Raw genomic sequence first — 1,657 nt, 5'->3', positions numbered from 1 at the left:
GCATCCGCCGTCGCCTCCAACCGCCGTAGCCGCCTCCGCCATCGCCGCCTCCGCCATCGCCGCCGCCTCCAAGCCCTCCCCCATGCAGACCACCGCCGCCGTCACCGCCACCACCCAGCCCGCCGCCGCCCTCGAGCCTGTCGAGGACTGGGGCTCCACTCGAGGTCATGTCCACACATAGATTCCAAAGCATTGTAAATTGCAAAGGGGGGAAAGGTCCCTCGACCCCCGCTGCAACACTCGCGCGACAGCACACCACTGCTCCGCACGAGACGCCGTTGCAGGACCAATCCCAAACGCGACAGCGCACAAACGCGACAGCGCACACATAGGGAGGGAGGGTGGGGAAACAAGACAAGCCGTGGGTGCGGGCGTCTCTACCTTGTCGGAGGATCCGACCGACGGACGTCAAACTATATTCGTTCACATTCACGGCTGTACACTATATTAATTCGGCCGTCCGCGAGCCCCTAGCTCGCCGACGGCGAGAGAGATGCCACGAGGGGTCGCGGTGGCGTCCATCGCCAGGCTCCCTAGCTCAACCGACGACCCTCGTGCCTCGGGATCGACGGCCGATCGTCATGCCGCCGCCTCCCTCGCCGCCGCCTCCCTCGCCGCCGCCGCCCTCCCCACCGCCGCCGAGCCCTCCACCGCCCTCACCTCCGCCACCCTCACCTCCACCGCCGTCGCCGCCTCCACCCTCGCCTTCACCGCCTTCACCGCCGCCGCCCTCGCCGCCGCCTCCCTCGCCCCCACCGCCCAGCCCGCCTCCGCCCTCGCCTCGCCGCCGCCTCCCTCGCCGCCACCGCCGTCGCCGCCGCCGCCCTCGCCGCCTCCCCCGTCGCCACCGCCGAAGGCAAGAGAGGTGTAAGACCCTGTTTGGGCCCGGGGTTGTGCGTTTCTGCCTGTTTTTGAGAAAATGAAGAAAAAGCACGCGGTTCACACCTTCACAGTTCACAGCCTTGTTATGAGAAGAAAATACGGCCTATGGCGCTACTGAGTATGCGCTGGTCTGCGAGAGGTTGAGGTGCGAGCCCTGGAGGCCCTGGGGATGGGGGGAGACTACCCGCGGGCCTAGAAGGCCCGCGCGCAGGGGGGTGGGGCATTGAGACCGGTCATGAACGAGTGCGCGACACGCATGTTGCGAGCAGCGCTGTTGATGTTCTGCGCGTCGCCACAGACGGCGGCGCGCGAGAGCTGTTGCGAGTGGTGCTGGACGAAGCCCCGGGCGCTGCCGGAGGCTGTGGCATAGTCGGTGCGGTCGACGGCGCTCGGGCTGCCGACCTCTTTGGCGAAGTCGTCGATGATACTCTTCGTGGCGGCGCGAGCCGCCTTGCTTTCACACCCGACGGCGTCCAACGAGGTCAAGATGACGATCGTGTCGACGCCGTGCGTGGCTCGCCAGAGCACGCACGGCGCACTTGGCTGCGTTGAGGTGCTGGTGCCCGCTGTCGAGGACCTGTGCACCTCGGTTGCTCCTGCGATGTGTGCTGCGGCGCGGGAGCACTACGTGACCTCGCTAGAATCGGGCGGCACCTGCGACGCGGAGGATTTGGGAGACTTTGGCGAGGGCAGCGGGCTCATGTGGGGCCTCATCGCCTCGCTCGTCGCGGACGTCGTCATTTCCATCGGGCTCGGCTTTCAGAAAGTCGCTCAC

The sequence above is a fragment of the Emiliania huxleyi genome, assembly GCF_000372725.1.
Source record: "Emiliania huxleyi CCMP1516 unplaced genomic scaffold EMIHUscaffold_482, whole genome shotgun sequence".
Lineage (NCBI taxonomy): Eukaryota > Haptophyta > Isochrysidales > Noelaerhabdaceae > Emiliania > Emiliania huxleyi.
Note: the sequence above shows the minus strand (reverse complement) of the source record.